The sequence below is a fragment of the Ursus americanus genome, chromosome 5 (genome assembly GCF_024610735.1).
Source record: "Ursus americanus isolate L20-20 chromosome 5, mUrsAme1.1.p, whole genome shotgun sequence".
Lineage (NCBI taxonomy): Eukaryota > Metazoa > Chordata > Mammalia > Carnivora > Ursidae > Ursus > Ursus americanus.
In genome coordinates, this window is record NC_142131.1 from 20,036,184 (window position 1) to 20,059,807 (window position 23,624).

Sequence of the window (23,624 nt, forward strand, 5' to 3'; positions counted from 1 at the left end):
TTTGCTAAACAGTTCAAACATGAGTAATCTTTTATGTATCGTTATTCTCCTTCTTTATAACAATATGAAAAAAATGATGTTTGTGAGATAAATCTTTGAGCATATTTTCTCCAAGCAGATTTTGGAATTCTCCTAAAATAAAAACATGAAGAGCCATGGAATATGATTGGGATAGCTAGCAGACCAGAATTGGCACTAGTGAATGCCAGCTAATACAATTTTTATGGAGCAAATATATTCTTTTGCTGTTGTTGAAAATGAATTGCAGAAACTGAAATATAATTCCTTTTTAGGCAATTTTTGTAACTCTAAGGGATTAAAAAAAATTTAAAAAAAAAAAAAAACCCCAAGTGGACCAAAAGATAGAGCTATTTGACATCCGGGACACTCCTACCTTGCTATGAGTTCCAGCGTCTGCTGCTCTGCTTTTACTGACCACGTGCTTCTTATTTGGTCTTGTGTCTGAGTGCTGCCTTTTCCCTATTTAAAAAAGAAGTCAGCTTCCCTGCCATCATAGTGTCTCTCCCACCAATAGCCCCTGCCTTATACAGCTCTGTCTTATTATGGTTCTAGCAGTTGTGTAGATTTCTTTCTCAGAAATTGTTAAAAAGGAATAGAGGTTTAGCAGACTGTGGCAATGGGAAAACAGCCTGAAAATTACAGGGGCAGAAGTTGAACAACACTATATGTTGTTTTTATGAAAATACAAATTGCTGAAAACAATTTGTTAAATGCAGATATATCTTAGAGAAGTCCTAACATTGTAATCTTAAATTTTGGCAGTTATGCATAGGTCAATATTACTTTAACATTTAATTATATTAATGGTAAGTGATTTCCATACTCATTAGATTCCATATGTAGTCTGAAAGACCTGTACATATGGAAAAATGGAAATAACTCATCCTAGCTGCTGGCAAAAAATAGACAGTGTTTTGTTGTGTCGCTGTTGTTGCCGTCGTCCATGTTGGTGGTGATAGTGAGGTAATTTTTGTTTTTGTTTGTTCACTAGATAGGAAGGTGCAGCAGAATTAGATGGAAAACTGAATTCTAAACATACTCTCTCCTTTATAGATTGAAATGACTTCCTGGTAATCTTTCCAGATGTATACCTACATAAACATACCATTGCTACTTTAAAATTAACTAAATTAGTAAAGTCATTACAAAGGCAAAATCTACTCAGAAGAGATATTAGAATTCTTTATACATTTCTTTGCTAAATTAGCTACAGAAACAATCATCATTTGACACATACTTTATATTTCATGTGGTTCCCATATCAACAGCAACAATTCTATAAAGAAAATAAAGTCTCAGACATCATTCGTCCTCAAAAAATATTTGTTCTAGTGAATGGATACAGGTTATATGAATGAATGACTCCCAGCAAAGAAACAGAAGCTCAGAGAAATTAAGTGAATCACCAGAGATGGCACACTAATAAAATTTAAGATCCTGGCCTTGAACATACATATTTTGATGCTAGTTTCATTGTGCTTTTGAGTGTCCTATTATTCTCTTTCCAACAATTGACACTGCCTTTCATTCTACTCTTCTGCTACAGATCTAAGCCATTCCAGGCAAGTAAAGTCCAAGGCAATTTTCAAATGTATCAACCATATGTAGCCATTAATTCTTAGCATTTGCTCTTTGATTTGTGGACAAATCTGGACTGTGGGAGACATACTGGGGAAGAGATACATAGAAAATTGTGCAGTCAAATCAGAGTCAGAAGAGAAGAAAACAGGGAGCACATACTGAATTAAGTTCAGGATGAAAGAAAAATACTGTATTCACTTTCAACTCATACCAGGGATTCCACTAAAAGCAATTTTTCCCCATAAAGAACAGAACGGTGCTGGACCTTTCCTGGCCCCAGAATTTTCAGCCAGAAAGACTTTATTGGTTAGGGGGTGAGTAGAAACTAACTGGTTTCAAAGTGCATTCAATTCTTATTAAATACTATAAACTTAAGGTTCAAATGACTGAACTTAAACAAAAGTTAGAGTCAATTCAAGCTTTTCCCCATGATAAAGCCACTTTTCATGCACAGCTCAGTATTGCTTGTCAAGCCTTAAAAGATCTTAAAAGACCAAGTGGAATAACCATTGAGACTCTGTGAAATGCTTAGAGTCCAAAGCTTATCTGGGTTTGTCTATGGGAAGTTTGAAGATTTCAAAATCCTCTCCTAGACAGAAGGGTTTAACCTGCTGAAACATTTTGTACATATTTCCAAAGACCTGTAAGAAGAGTAAGCAGGCATTCACTAGAGCCACCGATTTCCCAAAGGATGAGGAAATGGGAAAGAAGCAACATTTAAATGAGCTTAGTTGCTCTGGACAATTAACCCAATGGACCAAGAGGGATTGTATTTGTATAATCATTTTGCTGGTGTTTGGCTACAATCTCAGAGTGAAGCAAACATGAGTAAGTAGGAAATATTACACTGTATATGAGTTTCAAGTATATTAATTCCATCTTTATCAATGTTCCTCAGGTATGTTCAGAGAGTGATGGCTTTTTTTTTTTTCTAGTCTAATGAAGAAAGGCTTTTCTTAGACAAGAAATTCCATCACTTCTGAACTTTTACAACTGTGTGCTCTACCTATCATTTTCGTATGCTTCCTTAACCAGCAAATGATGTGGTAAAATTGTGGGTAGTGGCAGCATGAAGAACAGAACCATTTTAATTTTTCCCATCTGGCATATTAGCATTAATAAAAGATGTTTAAAAAGAGAAGCCTTGAAAGGCTTTCACCTCTTGATTTAACAAGATAATAAGGAAAGCTTGCAATCTGCCACTAAATATAACTGATAAGAATAAGAGTGAGTATAATGTGATGATCACCAAGATTAACCTTTGAGACAATTTTTTAAACCCTGCTGATTATAATACAATCATGTTAAGACTAGCACTGAAACTGTTGTTGTTACTTTTTAGTATAAAAACAATAGAAAATGTTCCATTTCATAGTAAAACAGACTACCTCCATTAACAGAACCAAAATTAGAAAGATACCTATAGCTTATCGGTCAAACTGACCATAGTGGATCTCCCACTCTATGGAGTTAGTTGCCTTAGTATTACTACTGAATCATTACATTACTGGTTTAGATTAAGTACAGGATAATACTGGCTGTACATTTCCATCTTTATCTGTTTCACTTAGTTTTGTTGTTTTTATACCACCACTCTTCTTGTTAACACCTCATTAATATTTTCCCACTTACCCAGAGTTTTTGATGGGACAAGGGGGAAGATTTTACATACCCTGGCAGTTTCTCAATTAAAATGGGATTTGGGGATCTTATGCTTCTTAATTGAAAAATTACATGAGTGGTTTGTTCAAGGTATTCATATCTTTGTTGGTTGATCGTTTTGACCACAACTACAGTTCAGAAGAACACCATAGCTGACCACTATATAGAGTAAGAAAACTGAAGAGCTCACAAAGGAGTGTAACACAAATGTAATCTCAATTCATTTCTTCAGGTTACCCTTGACTGTGCATATTTCAGATAGTTATCATAAAGGATAAGAAACCAGGCTGGGGATAAAATTTTGCTTACAAATATGCTTGTTTCTACCAAAACAGATATATAATAGGGTCAATGATGTCATCTGCTACTCTTGATATCAGGAAACACCTAGAAATATAAGGACAGACCTCATTACATAAGCAATACCCATGTTAATCACTACCTTAAGTAAAGACAGAGTTTTGTTTTGTTTTGTTTATTCAAGGCAAAATTTGGTAGTGTGCTGCTTAAAGCTGAATAATAGAAGATGTTTCTAAGATATCCTTACTGCACATTTTAAATACCCACAGGGCAGGAAATTTATTTATGTAAAGAACTGATAACCACATAGGGAGTGTATAAAGACTTGTTAGTTTCACTTTTGCACATATGGTATTCAATCCTCAAGGCCACCTTTGCATTACGAAGCCAAAAACACCCTATAGCAATCAAAATGGATATATACATGTCCTGTAATCATCTCTACTATATATCTTGTTTAATTTCTCAATTGAAAGCAACTGTGTATATTTAAAACGCCAATGCAAAAAGCAGTGCAGACTAAGAGACAATAATGAGAATTCTGTGCACAGAATGAGGGCTGAATGTGGTCCATAGGAGAAATGATAAACCCATGGTAACCATGGCAGATTTTTATTTTTAGACAGTCTCAATTAATCAAAATCATTTGGCTAGAATTTTTTTTTCGAGTGAAGAATCCAACTATAAAAAAATTCTACTCAATATTCAGGGCCATAAGAATACATAGTGTACTTAAGTCACCGAAAATTGGGGAAAAATATGTCTTCATTCATTCTTCACATGGAGAAAGCAGGGTATTTGGACCTTTCATAGCATCTAGTAAGAATCATAATGTCTAATATACTACGTCCAATACTATTTTTAGTAACCCCAAAAGTAAGCATATTTCATTTTTGTTTCATTAAAAAATCTAAAAATCATTAAAGGTTAAGTTTCACAGATGTACAAAATAGAGAATATGTATTAACAGCAGTGAGTACTGTATTTTAGATGAAAAGATTCACATGTATCACAAAATTATTTTTCCTCTTAATTTTTTATTAATGAAGACTGCTAAATTTGCTAAATAGAGTACATCATTAACACTTTCATTAAAAAGAAAAATATTTCTTTTGAAGGCACAGAATTAAAATGGAATAAGAGGCAATTGTTAATTTTGCTAAAGCTAAAGGATATGAATAAACCCTGTTTTCACCATTTCAAAGACTTTTTAAAAACACCAATGAAAAAGAATTTTTTTTAAAAATTACCCATAAGTATCCACCTTTTGCAAAGTAAAGAACACCTGATTGCATGTTTTCCAACCAAAAGGAGTAAAAAAAGTCTCCAGTGAGCAATTATTCTCTATGGATCTGTCATCATGGCAAGTTCTTCTGGAAAATTTGGAATTCCCTTGATGGTGAATTTTCCAAGAATTATACATAACTTTATGACAGTTTCTATAATGTGAATAAATCATAAAGGTAAATTCTTTAACAAAACCACTGAACATGTATGTTTATCACACTGCTTGAATAGCTTTGGTTTTGTTGAGAAGAAGCTCGCCTAATGAATAAATTCAAGGTTTCTACTCCTATTTCTCCAACCAAAGGGTATGGATAAATCACTAACAACTCATCACTGCTACTGGAAAAGTAATACAGAGTACATTCCATGTTAATTCCACCTCAGCAGGATCAACTTTGTGTATGGAAAATGATATAAATAAATCCCTTTATATCAAATACATTTCTAAATTTTAATTAACAAAACAGCCATATAAAAATAAAAAGCCAACGTAAGTCAACTTGTAATAAAAACCAATGTATATAGATTTGTGTCAGATCTTGGTTTTTAGAAACCATTCTCAAGAAAAAAAAAAAAAGGAACCAGGTGCTCTTAGAGAAATGGCAGATTTTAGAGCTGCGGCAAGGAAAATAAATGATAACCCTAGAGCATCTTGTAGTACTAGTGCAAAATACAAAGGACTAGGGGCACCTGGGTGGCACAGCGGTTAAGCGTCTGCCTTCGACTCAGGGCGTGATCCCGGCGTTATGGGATCGAGCCCCACATCAGGCTCTTCCACTATGAGCCTGCTTCTTCCTCTCCCACTCCCCCTGCTTGTGTTCCCTCTCTCGCTGGCTGTCTCTATCTTTGTCGAATAAATAAAATCTTTAAAAAAAAAATACAAAGGACTAGAGTGTGCATCTAATGGACACCGGAGCCAACCAGAAAGGGCCCCCGAAGGCCAAAGCTGGAACAATTTGATCAAAAGAATGAATAATGGAGCACTGGATTATAGCCCAGAGTATAAAATAAATACTCATCTATACTGATATAAATAAACAATTGAATAAATTTATTGATGAGAACAAGAGACAAATCCATAAAAGAGAATTCCGAATAACATACGTAAATTCTTCCCTCCAGGAGAGAAGAGTTTAATTCCCCTTCTCTTGAGTATGGCTTAGAATTAGTGACCACTTATAATGAAAACAGTATGGAATAGGAAAAATTGAAGCCTTACAGTGAAAAAACTGGCAAATACTACATTAATAAGCAATGAAGATTAATATCATCAGTGATGTCACGTGGCTTTAATGTACCCTTTGATTTGATATGATGAGAAGGGTACTTCACCTCTGTAATATTCTTTAGATAACTCCTACCTTCAGTCTAGTCATGATAAAAATACATCGGGCAAATCCAGGCCAGAGGACATTCAACAGAATACCTGTCCAATAGTCCTCAAGACTCTCAAAGTCATAAACAATAAAGAAAATTTGAGAAATTATCACAGATCAAAGCAGACTAGGAAAATATGGCAACTAGATGCAATGTGTTATTCTTAATTAGATCCTGGAACATTAATGGAAAAATCAGTGAAATATGAGTAGCATGGAGTTTAGTTAACAGATTTCTTCATTTTGAGAAATATATCATGCTAGTATAAGATAGGAACAACAAGGAAAACCAGGTGAAGGTTATATAGGAACTCTTTCCAACTTTTCTGTAAATCTAAAATTACTCCCAAATAAAAAGTTCATTAAAAAGTAATTGTCTGAGTGGGGGCAGGGAGTATATCTGTATTTTCCTTTCAGTTTTGCTGTGAACCTTGAACTGGTCTTAAAAAATAAAATTTTAATAAAAACAAGTATTATTCACTTGCAGAAAAAGAAGTAATTGTCATAAAGAGCTCAAAAGTAAGCCCTTGCCTGTATGGTCAAATGATTTTCAAAAATGGTGTCAGGACTATTCAATGGGGAAAGGACATCATTTCAACAAATGATATTGCAAAATCTGGAAACCCACAGCAAAAGAATGAAATGGACCCCTGACCTTACATTATATACAATAATTAATTCAAAATGGATCAAAGACCCAAACCTAGGGCTAAAACTATAAAACTCTTAAAACATAGGGGAGAAGGTGCATTGAATTTGGCAAAGATTTCTTGAATACTGCACCAAAAACCCAAGCAACAAAAGAAAAATGGATAAACTGGACTTAATTAAAATGAAAAAATGTTTTTGCATCAAAGGCCACTAAAAACAGGGTGAAAACAAGGCCCATAGAAAGTATTTGTGAGTCATATATCTGATAAGGGATTGACATCCAGAATACATAAAAAACTCTTACAACTCAACAACAAAAACTTACATTTTTTTAAAAGATTTTATTTATTTATTTGACAGAGATAGAGACAGCCAGCGAGCGAGGGAACACAAGCAGGGGGAGTGGGAGAGGAAGAAGCAGGCTCATAGTGGAGGAGCCCGATGTGGGGCTCGACCCCATAACGCCGGGATCACGCCCTGAGCCAAAGGCAGACGCTTAACTGCTGTGCCACCCAGGTGCCCCTTACCATCATTTTTTAAAAAGGCAAGAACTTAAACAGATATTTCTCCAAAAAAGATACACAATGCCCAATAAGCTTACAAAAAGATGCTCTACGTCACTAATCATTAGGGAAATGTCAATCAAAACTATAATGAGAGACCACTTCACAACCATTAGTGTGGCAATTATCAAAAAATAATAAATAGGAAATAACAAGTATTGCTGAGAATATGGATCAACAAAATATACTCAGCCTTAAAAGGGAAGGTAATTCTGAGGCAAATAAGCTACCACGTGTATGATATTACGACCTTGAAGACACTGTGCCAAGTGAAACAAGCCAGATACAATAAGACAAATACTGTCTGATTCTACTTATATGGGGGTCAAATATACAGAGACAGAAAGTAGAATGATAGTTGCTAGGGACAAGGAGGAGGGAAGAATGGGGAATTTGTGTTTAATGGGTGCAATATTTCAGTGGAGAATACGAAAAAGTTCCGGAGATGGATGGCAGTGATGGTTGCACAACAATATGAACATATTTAATGCCACAAAACTGTTCACTTCTAATAATGGTTAAACAGTAAATTTTGTTATGTATATTTTAACACAGTTTAAAAATTAAGATAATTATCATAATAACACATCCAGTTTTTCTTTTTAAGCGTTTGATATATACATATTGCTGTGAATGCTTCCAGAGACAGAAATCAGATTGCAGAATATAACAAATGAAGATTGGAAACTAGATTATAAAACCAGTTCTGTTTAGAAAGTTAACAAGTGCCCAAACCAGGTAAAGATAAATCATTTAAACATGCGAAAAAGCAAAAAGCAATTTAAGCTTTTTAGGTAATTCAATTTAGGAGAAATCTCTGGAGATTTTTTTTTTTAAGATTTTACTTATTTGAGAGAGAGACAAAGAGAAAAGAGCAGAAGGAGAGGGACAAGCAGACAATGTGCTGAGCGCAGAGCCTGGTGCAGGTCATTATCTCACAACCCTGAGATCATGACCTGAGCCAAAATCAAGAGTCAGACACTAAACCAACTGAGCCACCCAGGTACTCCTCTAGAGATTATTAATGACTAATACACCATCAACCATTTTTTAAAACAATAGTGTTTCACCCATTAGTTTTCTTGATACTAGTCAAAATAACAAAAATAAAAGATAGAGATAATTAAAAAGTATTCTTTTATATAAGTAAAAAAACACTATCAAACATTTCATCTTTGTTGAGATATATGCTTAAAGCATAGCATTATAAGTGAAATAAAATGGCTTGACAAAAACGTCTGAAAAATATCACAATTTTTACTTCATATTTTCTTCTAAAAATATTTCTTCTTCTCTTCATGTGTTTTTCCCCATTACAACTCCTCTCTTCCCAGTGCTATCCTTTTCACTATTTGTCTAGTCAGGACAGTCAATTAATAAGAGGCAAAGAGATTTCTGTCTGTAGAATTTGCCATGGTATGTCTTTACATTATGGAAATTGAAAGAAAAGTTATTCACTCACTCATTCACTCCTTATTTAATATACACTTATTAAGACCCTACTGTGTAAAAATGTGTCTTGACACTGTGCTCTAGTCAAATATTTTCTTTCCGGTCTTATTTTACCATACAGTGTTAAGTCCTCTTTGCTATTATTAGTCTTGCCTTTTTTTTTTTCTCTTTTCTGACCACAAGGCCCTTTTTTTCAAAGCTTTGCAAAATTCCTTTTGATGTATCATTTCTTGATAATGAATCTGAATCCTACATGCCAGTGCCCAGGGCACAGCAGGTACTCCATAAGCATGTGCTAAATGGATCTACTGAATGAATAAAGAGGTAAATCTTGATGATACGCTCTCACCATCAATATGTAGAATGCCAGTTGCACCACCCTGGGTTATAAAAACCTTAAACATAACCAAGTAACTGCCCTCAAAATGTTTATAAATGTTAACTTCCAAGTTCAATTGAAAACAAAGTCAAATTTATATAAAAATCTGCTCTCACATGTTCTTCGAACTCATTAGATTGCTAGTTACTTCTTTTTTAAAACCAAGAAGTAATTACAATGCTTGAAATATGCTGTGTTTGATTACATTATCGATCAATGCTGAAAGCATTCAACGTTCAACAACATTGTTTAAATTTCATAGAAGTCTAGCAAAAGGAAAATAAGAAGCATGAATCTGGTTAATTCTCTGAGTTATAGATTTACAATTAAAATTTGACCAAGCTTTAGCTACTTAAGGACTTAATTCATCATATAATTCTGAAACTCACTACAAGGATTCTATCACTAAAAATGCATGGTTATAGGTACACAGCTTAAGGATGACAAATCCTGCACATCAAATTCTACTTTTATTTAAATTTCTTTTTTTTGAAAAGGCTTACCCTTAAATCAGAGACATAATCTCTTAAAACACACCATATGTCTTTTCTTTTGTAGCACATGTTTAGAAGCAGCCTTAATTAAGAGTCCACGCATTGTTTAGATTCTTCACTGCCACTTCTCTTATCCTGTTAAGTACTATAGCAAAGTTAGCCCTGTACCTTTGTGCAGGTGGAAGATCAAATTAGTGGAGAGAAGGCTCTGGAGAGTTCAGAAAACATAAGTGGCTATTGTAGGGCATTAACTAGAATTAACACCATGTATTTACCATTCTTTTAAGGAAACGACATAAACGATCTTAATTTTGTTCATAATGTCAAACATTTATAAGAGAAAAATGTTCCTCTAATTTAGTGAATGTAAGAGAACTTATTAAATGTCAAGTTAGAGGCAATAAGTTATAAAATAATTCTGGACTTGTGATCTTGCTTCTTTTTTTGTTCCGCCGAGCCAAGAGTATATGGCCATATAATTATAGAATCCCAGGAAAGATCTAGGGCTGAGTGTCCTGGATGGAATTGTAAGGCTCATTTTAGTTTGAAGAACCGAATGTCTGGTCAAGTTCACTCAGGAGAATTTAGTCTCATTTAATTATTTTAAAAGCACTACAAAATACTAAGTCATTTTATTTAACATCTGACTTGATATCCCTTATTCCTTTTCTCATCCTCAAATTTCCAACTCGCTGTTTTTTTGTTGTTGGGTTTTTTGTGTGTGTTTTTGTTTTGTTTTTTAGTTTTTATTGAAATTCCAGTTAGTTAACATACAGCATAATATAAGTTTCAGGAACAGAATTTAGTAATTCATCACTTATATACTACACCCAGTGCTCATCACAAAAAGTGCCCTCCTTAATCCCCATCACCCATTTACCCCATCTCCCCACACCTCCCCTCCAGCAACCTCAGTTTGTTCTCTATAGTTAGAAGTCTGTTTTACAGTTTGCTTCTCTCTTTTTTTCCCCTATGTTCATTTGTTTTGTTTCTTAAATTCCACATGAGTGAAATCATACGGTATTTATCTTTCATTGACTTATTTCACTTAGCATGATACTCTCTATCTCTACCCACATCATAGCAAATGGCAGGATTTCATTCCTTTTTATGCCTGAATACTATTCCGTTGTGTATATATATATATAGATATATACACCGTTGTGTATATATATATATCTATATATATATATACACACACACCAAACTTCTTTATCCATTCATCAGTTGGTAGACATTTGAGCTATAGTGATCAAGACAGTATGATACTGGCCCGAAACAGACACACAGATCAAAGCAAGAGAATAGAAAACCCAGAAATGGACCCACAGCTCTATGGTCAATTAATCTTTGACAAAGCAGAAAAGAATGGCCAAGGGAAAAAAGTCTCTTCAACAAATGGCACTGGGAAAACATGCAAAAGAATGAAACTGGACCACTTTCTCACACCATACACAAAAACAAATTCAAAATGGATGAAAGACCTTAATGTGAGACAGGAAACCATCAAAATCCTAAAGGAGAACACAGGCAGCAACCTCTTTGACATTGGCCATAGCAACTTCTTACTAGATACATCTCCAGAAGCAAGGGAAACAACAGCAAAATGAACTACTGGGACTTCATCAAGATAAAAGACAAAGTACAGCAAAGGAATCAACAAATCTAAAAGGCAACCTTCAGAATGGGAGAAGATATTTCAAATGACAATCTGATAAAGGATTAGTATCCAAAATCTGTAAAGAACTTATCAAACTCAACACCCAAAACACAAATAACACAGTTAAGAAATGGGCAGAAGACATGGATAGACATTTTTCCAAAGAAGACATAGAGATAGCTAAGAGACATATGAGAAGATGTTCAGCATCACTTATCATCAGGGAAATTCAACTCAGTGTTTTTATTTAAAATAAAGTGATTTCACATATACAATAGAATATTACTCAGCCATAAAAAAAAAGAATGACATCTTGCCATTTTTGACAACACAGATGGATCTAGAGGGTATTATGCTAAGTGAAATAAGTCAGAGAAAAATAAATACCACATGATTTCACTTATATGTGGAATCTAAAAAACAAATGAACAAACAATTAAACAACAAAAAATGAAACAGACTCCTACTAAACACAGAGAACAAACTGGTGGTTGCCAGAGGAGAAGGAGGGTGAAGGACCAGGTAATAGATAAAGGAGATGAACAGGTACAAACTTCCAGTTATAAAATAAGTAAGTTATAGGGATGAAAAGTACAGCATACAGAATACAGTCAATAATATTGTAATAATTTTGAATGGTGACAGAGGATAACCACACTCACCATGGTGAAAATTTCATAATGTGTAAAATTGTCAAATCACTATGTTGTATGTCTGAAATTAATATAATCTTATATATCAACTAGACTTCAATTAAAAGTTTTTTAAATAAAATAAAATGAAATGATTATCTTGCTGTAGAAGAATTTAGTTATTAGCCTCCCTTCTTACATGGTGTCTTTTTTTTTTTTTTTTTTTTAATCCAAAGACCTTAATTCCAGCCGTACTTGAGCTTTGGTTCAACCTGTCCCTTCTTGACCTTTATAGACAAACCCATGAACTTTTCATCTAAACTGTCCAGCAATGAATGCTATCAGGTCTCCAAAAACCCATCCCTGTCAACTATTTTGGTGAGACAAATTAAAAAAATAAAATAATCACAACATAGAACATTATTTTCATTGTTTCTTCTTAGAATATAAGTAAATAGCAAGAATCATTTGGGGATAACATTTGCTCATAAAACTATCAGTAAGCATCTGCTTTTTGCAAATGACTCCCAGGCCCTACGATAGAAACCAAAACACATGACCTCTGCCCTCAAGGATAACATAAGTATAAATCATTAATAGAAGAAATAAAATTTCTGCATTACAGTAAAATGAATGGGTTATCATAGGTTAAGATTCATCAAAAATATTTAATTAGCCACTTTCATCCTTACATTTTTAATACATTAAACTCCAAAATTTATCCTTACTTCTTTGCTTCCTCAACAGAGCCTTCACATTTCTTACCCCTTTCTCCTCATAGCCTCCTTAAAAATCTCCAACCCTTCTCCACTTCTACAAAGATCTGCTTATCATCCTTAAAATTACACACACACACACACACACACACACACACACACACACACGGCGGATTGGTGGCATTATATTTTGCACTTTACAATCTGAGGTGTTTAAGCACCCTAAATCTACAATAACTTTACATGTTGCTAATCAAATCCCTTCCCAACTCCTAAAGGAGCTTTTCAAAACCATCATCAGTCTCCCCTATATCAATGGCCCCTCACTCCTCCCTTCATATTGGCTGCCTCCAGCTAAGACAAGAAATTAGAGACTGTTAAAGCTCCCTGTACTCAGTATCTCCCTTCTCTTCACAGTCTCTCCTACCTCAAACACACATTTGTAAATTTATCTACATTAGTACTTCCCTCCTTCCTCCCTTCCCTCATTCCTTCTTCCTCCCTCATTCCTTCTTCCTCCCTCCCCCCTCCCTTCCTTCTTTCCCTTTCCTCAGATCTAAGATTGGTTCCTTATAAATTAAAATACTGGATTGCCCCTCAGTATTGCCCCATGTATTTTTGCTGTCCCCTGATGAGCTCTTACTTATACTCCTCAGGGCAGTTCTTGTAACCATTTACCCATAGCCTTTACCTTTTAGCCACCATTACTCCTTTCACCTCAGTTAATACCTTCAATAACTTAGACTTCAATGAAAAAATGACAGCCACCTGAAATTGAGTTCAGAGTTTCTTCCATTTGTTTCCCCATATACATACACTTACCTATTTTGGCACCTATGTTTTACTAAAATTTTCTGGTCTCAGAGGGAAAAATGTGGTTCTTTCCTGTCTCCTACAGTAGTAACCACGTTTCCTCCTACCTTATAAAGAATCATCTTTTTCCTGTATGCTCAAACTCTCTCTCTCTCTCCTAGCTTCTTTCCCCCCACCTCAAATTATTTCAGATAACCAATTTTCTGCCCCCACACCCCTGCAAAAACAAAAACAACCCAAAAACAAACGCAAAAAGGCACTCACCTTAATTCTAATCTTTCCATACTACTATTCCATTTCCCTTCTCATTTACATGACAAAATTTCTGTAACAGATTTTAGACCTCTTTCTTGCCTCCACTCCCTCAATCTACATCCTTTGACTTTTGCCCCAAATGACACCTCCGAATACAGAAAATATTAGCAATAGACTCCTAACTGCAGAATCATCAGCTGACTCTTCTTCCTCACAAATTCTCTCTCCCTTAACATTCCTTAGACCACTTCTCCCAACTCTTCTAAATTTCTGACTCTATTTTCCTTCTACTTTTTTGCTACTTCTCATGTGCCTGCCTCCTCAATACTGGAATTCTCAAGATTTGATCTTCTTCTGACTCCTTACACTCTCTGAGGGGCAAGGTTCTGACATAGATGTTTCAGAAGTCCTTTGATAGAGCTTCTTCAACTCTGGTTTTAATGTCATGGATATTTTTAATTCCTCAAAAACAATTACTAAATGTTAGTTAGCTTTTTTAAAATTGCCAATTCTAATTCACATACCAAATGGATACACAAGATGACTTCATCAAAGTATTCCATGAATGAAAATGGAAACATCAAATTAATCAAGTTCAAAATGTTTTCCTCACACCCTTAGTAATCTGATCTGTCTAAATGTCTTTTCTGATGATGATTTATAATCTATTCCCCAGACTTCATTTGTCTTTGACCCTTAGGCTTATATTTTTAATAGTTCACTAGACATATCTACATAGATATCCTATTGGTTCCTTTAAATCAACAAATCCAAAACTGAATTCATTTTCTTCTCTTCCCAAAATGACTGACCCCTCTCTTGGTTAACACCACCAAGATAAGCCCAGCCGCCCCAATTAGAAACTCAAAAGCCTCTCTGATTTCTCTCTCTTCTCTCCCACATTCAAAAACTTCTTAACTCTAGTCAGCTATGATTTCCTTAAAAATCTGTCAAATATGTCCCACCTTTTCTATCCTCAGTGCACAGTTTGGAATTCAAAGCCCTCATCATCTTTGGGTGCAACAGGCTTTTAACTGGTCTCTTAGTATGATTTGAGCATCCTTCAATCCATATTCCATGCCAGAGACATCTTTTCAAAAACAAATCTAATTGTGTTATTTCTCTGCTTAAAACTGTGAACAGTTTCCCAGTGGCTTTAAGAATATGTTCGGCTAGTCTTTTCAAAGTTATTGCCACTCCCTAATATGCATCCTGAAATCTAACCATACCAAATGAAGTACAATTCTTTTAACAAGTGCATTCTTAATGGCTCCCTGTTTTTTGCACATGCCCTTATTTCTTCCTGTCTGTGTCTATCTAATGAATGCCTAATTGGTTCAGTATTCCCATTGCACCTTAAATACACTGCCAGGAGTACATGGCTCATATACTGCTCCAATCATTTTTTTAAAATGTTTTCCTTTTCTTCTGCTATAATTATTTAAGGCATAGTACCCTATTTGTCTGAATATCAAGGGCATAGCAGAATGTGGGCATTTGGTACTATGAAAATTTTAGTGAATAAAGGCAATCACTATGTGCATTTGCATAGCATAAAATTTTCTGATTATATTCCTTTGAAAAAATAGCAAGTCTATGGAGAAGAGAAATGAATGTACTTGTGTGACTGAATCTGAATCAAGAGCAAAGCTTGTGAGGGTACCAGTTTTTGGCAATGCAAGAAGCAAGTTCTTTCCATCACTTTCTCACTTCATTACTCTATTTAGTTAGAATTAACCTCACCTTTTTTTCTTAATATTTCATCTGCAAAGTAAATCACTGGAAATTCAACTTCCTCTTCAAGACTGTCTTTTAAAAGCCCACTGACTTGTGATAAACGCCGGGTGTTGTATGTTAGCTCTGAATCACGAAATTGTACACCTGAAACTAATATTACATTGGGGAAAAAAAGTCCATTGACTGCTTGCAAACGGTACAGTCAGAAGGGGAAAAAAAATGTAGGCAAAGGAACAATCTAGTTGTTTAAAAATAATCATGACAAAAGAGTTTTTAATGTGGTTATTAACTTACCCAACACAGATAGTTCACTAATCTGGGATTTTTAAAAGTTATAAAGAATAAATCTCGCTCTACTAAGATTTTGCAAGCATTTAATTTTTCAGTACTGCAAAATAGACTTGATCAACTGTTTTTCCCCCATAAGGTTCTACTTTAAGACCTCCATATGCTCAGTTTTAATAATCTGCTTCCAAAACCAGGAACCATTCCAAATATGAGTTATGGAAATATTGTGCTTCTTATTAAAAACAACATGAAAAGAAATATCTGAAACCCAGGTATCAATCTGTAAAACACATAGTGGCAGATCCATGTGAAAGGTCTGTATGAAGAATTACTACTTAAAGTCACTTTTACTGAGGCAGTTTAACTCGTTTCACTAGAAGTGAAAATTGCTATGACAAATATGTCACTATGGAGGTCAAATGGTAATTTGCACATGCTAAACAGCTCAGCAGGAAATTACATGTGATCCTCAAAATCACCAGCATTCCCACCAGAAATCATTTTATAAGACATGGAGGTCACATGGATTGTGTTAGGGATAAAACTCTTTCAGACACATGTTCTACCTTCCCCCTTGGGAGGAAGGAATTGGAAGGTATGGAGAGAGGTATGATCAAGGTGTTTGAAGTTAGAGAAATGTAATTTAGCATAGTTATGGAAAAGGGAACTAGAGAAAAGTTTCATAAGAGACCATTAAAAAATATCTGCTTAACTTGATTCTTTCGATACCATTTTACCAGTTAGTATTAGTAAGATGCAATTATGCTTATGTATTTTGTTATCAAGAAAAATATTATATGAAAAGGAATATTACTGAGGATAATTTAATGTTACCTCAAAAGGAGTTGTTACGTTATTTTAGCAGATTTACTTCACCTGCATATACCTCCTACAACAGATAAGATTTAAGTTCATAGTCTAGTGCTCTGGGGGGTCTGGATGAGTGTGCAATGGAAAGGGAATGACATTTAGCAGTATCCTGTACTCTGATATTTACACATTGAAGAATGCTGTTTCCTGTTAATGATCCTAGGTAAACACAAGATTTTGAACACTGCAATAAAATTGCCTTAGAGTATTATTGTGGTTCCTTTATTCCAATGGTAAAGCCCTATGAGAAAAATCTTTCAGGGCAAAAAGTCCAGGAAAGAAACAGTACTTCACTTCTTGACATTAAAAAAAAAAAAAAATGTGCCTATAACTATCTCATCTAAAAGGCTTTTACTTCTTGTGTCTTTCCTCCAGTCTTGTATAAAGCTTCCTACATCTAAACATATACTCATCTACTAATTTATTCTTCATTGAGCACTTGTTTTGTCCCAGGGACTATGCCACAGTGGTGGCCAAAATACACTGTCCCTATTCTCAAGGAGCCTTTGATTTAATGAGGAGTACAAGCAAAGATGTTAAGTACCAAAAGAAGGGAACTATAAGTTACTATGGGAGCACAACACTTAATTGTCTAGCCCAATTTGAATGATCAGGAAGAATTCCTGGTGAAAGAGACACCTAGGTTCAGACATAAACAGCATGTAGGTAGAAGTACGGACAGCAAAATACCCTAGGCCAAGAAAATACAGTATAAAATGGCCTAAAAGTGATATGAAACCCAGTTCAATAACAAAAATTAAATATGCTTAATACAACTAAAGCACGGAACTTGTGGAAAAACTTCTAATTAGGTTAGATTGACTGAGATCATGGAGGACCCCTGTGAGCCAGAGTCGATTACCTTGTGTAATAGGAAGCCTCTTGAAGTTTTCTAGCAGGAGTTGGGAATCCTTTTTACATTTAAAAATATCATTCTGGGGTAGCTGGGTGGCTTAGTCAGTTAAGTGTCTGACTCTTGATTTTGGTTCAGGTCATGATCTCAGGGTCTTAGATTGAGCCCCTCACTGGGCTCCACACTGGGCATGAGGTCTGCTTAAGATTCTCTCTCTCCCTCTCCCTCCACCCCTCCCCTTAAAAAAAATCAATAAATAAATACACTCCTCACTGGAGTGTAGGTAAGGGGTGGCCAAGTCTGGAGGCTGAGAGGCTGTTAGGAGATCATTTTAATAATCCAGGTGAGACATGACTGTGGTATGGATGAGAATGTGGCAGTGGACCAATATGTGCATGAGAACCAATGCACAGAAGGAAACTGGTTATAAAGCACCAAACTTAACAGAGGGATAGGGATCAGAGAGGTTGAGTTGAGAGCCGTTAGAACATAGATGCTATAGAAACTATAGCATAAATGAGTACATCTAGTGAGAAAAATAAAGGACCAAAAATGGAAACCAGAAGAAACCCAAATTTAATGCATAGTTAAAAGGTCCCAGAAAAGAGATAAAAAGAAATAATGGAACAGCAAGAAGAACATGAGGTTTCTAAAGCCAAGCAAAAGGAATGGCTCAAAAGAGTTTATGTTCTATAGTACACAATGTTCCTAAAAACTCAAGTCAAGTATTCATTAAGAACTGTCTCTTGGATTTAAAAATAAAGACATAATGGGTGAACTTGGCAAGGCAAATTCAGCACAGACCTAGAAGCAAAAGTCAAGTTATTAAGGTTCCGGTATAAGCAGAGGTAAGATATAAAGGCAGTTGAGTGCATGGCTCATTCAATAACTTTGACCATGAAACACGGAAGAGATATATGTCAAGCAGAAGGGCTCTGAGAGAAAGAAGGTTTGTACAGAGGGTTTTTTTTTTTAATATGAGAAATATCTGAACTGTGAAAACTGATCAGTAAAGAGAGACCAAATTAAAAAGAAAGAAGGGATACCTAAGAAGAGGATAAAATGCCCCAGACCACAAGCAATGGCATTAATCAGAGGAGAAAGAAGCTCTGTCACAGTTGAAAGTTGGTGGATAGTTGACAGAGTTTCTTTATGATGCCTTACATTTTTTCTTTGAAGTTAGAGACAAGATTATCTACTGAGAGTGAGGGAGGAGAAGGGAAGATCAGAGGTTCGAGGAACACGAAGAAGTGTTGAAAGCACCACTGTGAGTGCAATAGAGGGAGCCAACTAATGAAGAGTCACTGGGCCCTGTTGAGGGACATCGATTTCAGAGATCATGAATATATAGTGGCATCTATCTTCAAGTTTGTTTGATTTTCACAAGCTGCAGAACTGCAATGATCTAGGATTGGCCCAATTACATTTATCCAGCATTGGGACTCTTCAGAAAAGTTATGATAGGACAAGGGGGGGTAAGACAGTTAAGGATACTCACAGCACATCTAAGTCCGGCTGGGAAAGATGTGAAGACAAAAATCGACTTCTCCAGAGGGACCAGAAGCTCCCACATTTCCCAGGAACTGTGTGGTAGAAAAATGTAAATGGAAGAAAGGAGCCATAAAATTCAAACATTATGGAGCGAGATGGTTGAATCTGATGCTTAGAAGTTTGGGGTTATAACAAGATCTGACGTGCAGTAATCAAACAGGATAGCTGAAATGGCTTATAGATAAACATCATACTGGCACTGAAGACAAGGAATTGAAAGCCCAGGTTGTTAGAAGGTAGGTTATCCAAGTGGATACTGAATTCCCCTGGAAAGAGAGCAGGATTTGAGTCTGAGAAAAGTCACTGTTGAAAACTTTACTGAAAGAGGGGGCAAAATCCTGAAAGATGTTTTGAATAATTCCATAGTTTTACAGGTAAAGACCTGAAATTCCACCTAAATTAACATATTATGTTCTTTACAGGTGCTTACTTTCTACTTGATGATAATGATGAAGAATGCTATGTATGAGGAGCCAAAGTTTAATCCAAATCATGGGTTTAATCCAAATCATGTCATTCACAATTTCTACTGGTCATCCTCAAGAGGATGGCTCTTTACACACTTCTTCACTCCAATAAGCAATTTGTCAGGGAATGATCAGCAAACACAGAAGTGAATCTTACACCTACTGAAACTACCCCATTGTTGATAGAAACATTTAGATAATATGGTTAAACTCTCCTTTACCCATTTAAACAGAGTCATCTGATTTAGCCTCTTCTTAATGTCTTAGGGCTATCACTTGTATGTCAACTACTGAATTCTGTATAAGCTTGCATTTTCTCGAGGCAGAGTTTCCCAAACATTGCTAAAGATGGCCTGTATTATCTGTTAAGTACGGACTCCTGGGTCCTATCCCAAACATACTGAACCAGAATCTCCAAGAGAAGAACTAGAGAAGCAGAGCACTTAAATGCCTTCCCTGTGATTATTATTACCAGGGATGTTTGAGAAATAGTAAATAGTCGTACAGTATAGCTTTTGATCCCACATTAAACAGATACAGGTTACAATGTCTTTTTAATTAAGAGCTTTTCTGCCACGTTCCTTGTTGCCAACTATCACTACTTTTTGCTACTGATCTTCCTGTCCCAAGCAGTCTTTCTCTTCCAATCACACTATATCAATTACTGCAACATAGAAAGTAAGATAACCAAGTTTGTTACAATTCCATGTGAAATAAGAATATGTAGGCTCTGGGTGATGATCAAGGACCACACCCACGTGAAAACTATACACATTTTTAATTTAAAGATTTTGTGATACCTATTCAGGTTCTATTCATTTCTAGATTTTCTTGTTAATTGTCCAGATAATTGTGAGATAATTTATCCTAATATAAACAGAAGTCTGGAGTTGGACAATGCACCCAGGTTTGTCTTGGTTTGGTTTCGGGATTTTACCAAATGCTCTATTTCCCATCTAGGTATCTGGCGTAACACGGATTTCTGCTTACATTTCCTTTTTTTAAATGATAGGGATAAATTATCCTTAGGTTGGATTTGTTTGACATAAAGAAAAAAAGTAAAACAATTTATTTACATACACAAATTTTCCAAAGAGAAAACCATTAAATATGGTGTCCTAATCTAATTGCTGAATTTCACAATTAGGCTAATTCTTTTCTATTTGGGTATCAGTCTTCTGGGTATCTTAACCTGGATGACCCGGTGAAGACAGAAGAAAAAGGAATTTAGAGCACTAGGAAATGACCTGTTTCACTGGCTGTAAAAACTAAGACTTCAGGTTCTTTGGAGAAAGATGCATTCAACAGTTGGTGAGTAAGTGAGCATTTCCTGATGATGTAAAACTACTATGAATTTGTAGTGACCTTGGAGAAAGGTGAAGCTGATCTCGTTTGCTTTAAGTCTTCATTTTGCCTGGTCTGAAAACTGTGGACTCCATGTTTTCAGCCAAAGTCTATGTTCTCTTAAAGGCTTGTTTAAAGATCCCTTGTCAGCCCTTTTGCTCAAAAAGAGAGACTGAAGAGTCTTCTTGAACTGTAATTAAAGTCTCAAAGTAGTTGGCTTTCTCAAAATGCTGAGCCTCACCCTCCTCCAAGTTGTTTGTGTTAACTTAACAGGGCCACTGCAACCTGTCCCCCTCTTCCTTGCTGTGCTATTGAAACACAGTAAGAAGACCCTTTGAGCCAACCATCTGCTCTTCAATTAAACTAGCAAGCATTTTCTTTTCAATAATTTATTGTGGGCGTCTTTTTATTTCCAAGTAACTGTTGGTAAAAATTCATGAATTAATTGGGAAAATGAACTAAACAAAGGCAAAATTTCACTTGCAAGAAGGAAAACTTAGGGAAGCAAGATATGACGAGACCACATGGCGTTCTTTACCATGACAGTTGGCCTCATATTTTCCTAAACCTCGTAACTTAGCCACTTTCCAATGAGAGTCTAAGACAATTGCAACAGTTGTGGCTATAAGCAAGCATGATGCAAGATTTACTAATAAATTGGACTGCTTTATAATTACCCGTGAAATAACAACACTTGACCCTGATTTATTTTGTGGGCTGCCTTTTTCTCTCCAAGCATGTTGAAGTTGATTTTTTTTTTCCCCTAAAACCAGATGTTTTAACATTTCAAAGAAGATGGATGGAATGCAAACTCAAGACCAAAACTGTTTTAGGTTTGCATTTGTTATTATTGTTATTAAAGAAAGGGCCAGGGCTCTATGCAAACTGGAAACAAGCCAAAATTCTAATTTAGATGACAGTGGCCATCTTGAAATTTTCTAAACATACAAACAGCTTTGTTTCCATTTTCTCCAAGCACAGAAGCAAGAAATATGAAAACTAAGTCAGACAATAAAAGAATCATTCTTCTTTGAAGTTCAGTGTGATATAACAGTCCATTTTACTTCATTTAAGCCTATTAAGTGTCCTATTGCTTAGAATATGAAATTAAAGATGTTAAGGTTTACTCAGCAAGTAAACCTATCAGCCAACAATAATTTTTACAAATATTTTGACAGACAATTGTGTCTCTGTGTCTGTGATTGGCCCCTTTGACAACATAAGGAATTTAAAATAACCTGGGACCCAGGAGTAGAGAAGTTTCCAAGAGCCTTCTCCAAAGTGAGAAAGGCACAGGCCTCCCGTTCTGTTCTCTTGATTGTATCCAGCTGGTTTCAGAAAAGCAGCCACTCAGTCCACTCTAGGGCCAGAGCTCCTAGGTAGTGGTTCGAAGCGGATAAGAACAGAGAGGGAGGTAAGAGATAAGATAGAGATGCATGGACCATGCTGATAACTGCAGTGACAATAATAAGGAAGGCTGACAGAGTGACATGTAGAAATGCAAGTCCATTCTACTAAGCCAGACAGAATGAGCCCTTTCCTAAATAACGGTTACTTAGGTAATCTCTCTTCACTAGATTAGATCAATGCATTAGTGCTTCATTTCACTTTATTTATTTTAAATAGATGGCTTTCGCTAACTAACCAAGGTAAGTACTTAGGAGAAGTGGATTGACAGGACTTTTCTGATAGTATGTGCACACCATCAGGTTATAATCACTGGTTTCCAGCTGGCAGAGAGCCCCTTGAGGCACCAAGGATTTAGCACAATATAGCTGCCTGGAGAAATGAAGGCAAGGCTCATAAAATGATGCAGTGCTTTCCTGTTGCTATAGAATCATTGTTTGCCAAATTACCTTGAGAAAATGGCCTTCAGAGGGGGTTGCTGGTGATTATTTTATACAAAATGGAATGTTGAAGTAGAATAGAAAAGATTTGGTTTTGGTATGCCACCTTTCTTAGGCAAGGCATGTCGTAGGACATTATAAATCAGTACCACATTGCTCTTGTATGTCCTGGGGAGACAAATACAATGGCTAGTATATATCCAGGAACAACCTGATGTAGTCTGTACTGCGAGGAAGCAGACTGTTGACTAGAAAGTGAGGTTTGTTTTGTTCAATCTACAGCAGTCTGGAACAGACAGTGATAGAGTGGGAGTCCTTCTTTCAGTCGTTCAGCAACTATCTGGGTGCCTACAGTGTGCCAGGCATATGACCACAGTGAGCAGAAACAGAGTTCCTAGCCTCATGAACTCACAAGATATTGGTAAGTGCCACAAAAGAGAGCCACAGGGTGCTAAGAAGAGAGTACGATGGGGATGTAGAGAGGAAGGAGGAAGCTGGGTGGAACAGGAGGCAGCACAGGAGGCCTTCCAAGTAGAGGACACAGCCTGTGCACTAGTCCTACCTTTGGAGGCAGCTCTGGCAAGAGGAAGAACAGAAAGGAAGACTGAGTGGTGGAGGGTAAAGAGCAGGCAGGGTACCCTGGGAAAGGAGTGAAGAGAGCGGGAAGGGGCCAGATCCTCTCAGCCTTGTGAGTTCTGTGAAGGAAGAAACCCCCAAAGAGCAACAGGAAGCCACTGACATGTTTTAACTGTAATCAGAAAATCCCAGGAAATATGATACAATGTTGCTGCCCTTGTCTACAATTCATACCCGCCACCCCCCTAT